Source organism: Dioscorea cayenensis, chromosome 2 (genome assembly GCF_009730915.1).
Source record: "Dioscorea cayenensis subsp. rotundata cultivar TDr96_F1 chromosome 2, TDr96_F1_v2_PseudoChromosome.rev07_lg8_w22 25.fasta, whole genome shotgun sequence".
NCBI lineage: Eukaryota > Viridiplantae > Streptophyta > Magnoliopsida > Dioscoreales > Dioscoreaceae > Dioscorea > Dioscorea cayenensis.
The window spans coordinates 22,384,159-22,387,012 of NC_052472.1; positions in this window are offsets into that span (position 1 = coordinate 22,384,159).

Sequence of the window (2,854 nt, forward strand, 5' to 3'; positions counted from 1 at the left end):
CTTCACCTTTCGGTCGTCTTTCACCTTCTGAACTTTGCAAGGAACAATGGCTGCTGATTCATCCTTCTTGGATGGATGAAAAACTTCTCTTCTCTTCTCCCAAAAATCATGCTGATTCCCATAAATGTTCTTCATGTGTTTCAAGTTCAAAGTCTTATAAAAGCATGATCTGCAACTTTCTCTTTGAGGACCAAAACTGAACATCTTGTTCTCATTTCCTTCATTATCACCTTCATGATCACCTTTCTTATATATCACAATATCTCTAACTCCAACTTGTTCATCTGTTCATCAAACATGCATCACATACTTAATTAGCCATGCATGCATATATACATGCAAAAAACAAAAACACATCAAGTAAAGATCATATATAAATGTAAAACATACATACCATGCAACACCTCCTTCTTACTCTTTGATTTCTTGGACATCCATTGAAAGAGCTACACAATGAAATTAAAAATAAGCCATTACTATTAGCAAAAAAATGATTAAACTCCATAAAGCAAAAGTGAAAGAGCAAAAGCTTAATTAACTACCTTCATGTTTTGCAATCAAGAGAAGGAGAGAATGACTAAGAATGGGAATCAAGGGAATGTTTTATATAAGGAGATAAAAAGAATAAAAAAGTGAAGTTCAGAATAGTGAAACTCACATGGGTGATAAGCCATCTGACTTCATCCAAATGCTATTTAACTAATGATATTTTGGGGATTAACATGACAGTTTGACTTCCAGGAGGTTCTCTCTTAATCTAGACACGCATATAACTTCTCATCCATTGAATAGAATGTTTTTTTATAAGCATGAAAAGTGCTTCTTCCGCCATTAATGGGCACCATCAACAATTTGAAAGGAAAAGACTAAGCATATCAGTTGAAGAATAAAGTTTGTACTTTATGATATCAACATTTATTAAGCTCAATCAATAATTGTACACCATTTTAGTTTAACTAGTTGCAAGTGAGGAGGAGTTTGAGTGATGTCTTTTTTTTTTATACGTGTCCTTTGTTTATTGGTTGGAAAGTGTGCACTTTAAGTGAAAGGGAAAACTAGGAAAGATGAAGAAACTTAGTTGATAGATTATCAAAAGATGATATATATATATATATATATATTAAATGAAATAGACAAACCACATAACTCAACTGATGTGTTGTGAAAAAAAAAAATTTAATTTTTCAACTTTTCAAGTGATAAAAGAGAGAGTTATCACTTTTGTGAATATGATCACGTTGTATTTTATCATGTCTGACTTTTTTTTAATTAATTGTGATTTATTAATTATTTTATGTTAAAAAGGTTATATTAATTAACAAGAGTAAGATTATGGTTGATTTATGTGACACGTCACACGTGTATGTTACATTAGAAGTATGATAGATCACAGCACAAGCATGTGTCTTGGATGAAGAGACTTAAAAAATAAAGGTCTTTTGTATATCTGGATTTCCTAATTTAGAAGGTTAATATCTTGGGTTCATTGCCAACTTTAGTTCGTCAATCAAAGTTATGAATTTTTATTTTTCCAAGTTTTCACATTTGGAGAGTGATTTTTTTTTTTCTTCTTTACAAATGGGAGAAGTGCCTCTCATGAAGGGATAGATGTCAAAAGATAAGCAGGTATAAAAATATATTAATTATAATAATTTAACAATCTCTTACAGATTAATCCTCTTTTTATGCAACCATAGAGGGTAGCAGTGTACAACTCCGATCAAAGGACTTCTTTTTATATTTGCGAATTAAGGGACTCGAGTATGAGATCCCTCCAACTGTAAGACACGTGAGAACTGTTGCACTAAGCTTCCATTGTCTTTGTATAGTGAGTGACTCACTTTTTTTTATAATTTTTTTGAAAATAAAATTATTAAATATATTTATAAACAAACTTTTTCATAACTCAATATTCAATTGGAGGTACTAAACATAATGGCAATGGTTAAATGCCAAACACTGGAATGGGTCTGGGGATTAAATTTAATTAATTAAATAATTTTTTTTATGTGTATTACTCTATTTAAGAATAATAGTACAATAAAATAATGGGATGTACAATATTTTAATCTAAATTATTCAATTATGCATATATAATAATTTAATCAATCAAAACTGTTAATTTAATTTTTCTACATCTAATGTCACGCCCTGAACCCGGTTCGCCAGACTCGGTGCGCCGACAAACGGCCGCACACTTACTAGGCCAAGACCCAGTAGACGTGCAAGGCCTCAGAATCCAATCACACAACAGGAAACACAAAGTACAGAATTCCAACATCCAATAGAAGCTAGAGTCATATACATAAATTAAATACTCACACAACCCGACAGATAACTAAAATTTAGAAACAGAACATAATATCTCGCTAGCCCACTAAGATGCATGTTGCACTATTCACTCCGGATCTGAAAAAAAAAATTAACAACAAGATTCTGAGCTTGGGAGCCCAGTAAGTAACCACTAAAAATATCGGGATCACAAAAAATTCAATAATTTCCAAAAAAATATACAAAATGTAGCATAATGAAGTAATATAAAAGAGAAACTTAGAAACCAGAAATGATTCAAAACAAACTTAATTTACCAAAATAACGAGCATATAAGTCCCCAAAACAACTAATGTCAAAACAAAACATCAGAACTCATTTATTTAAACTCGGTGACCCGAGTCAGATTTCAGAACTCATAGGTTTACCCTCGGTGACCCGAGACAGAATATCAGAAGCTGGTATTCTTTACCGACGGAACGGTGTGAAACTATAGTTTCTATGTCAGAAGTGCGTGTCGACACGATCAGTGTTTAACCTCCAGTGACAATGTTATTACACAGTTAATTGGGGACTACGAGTT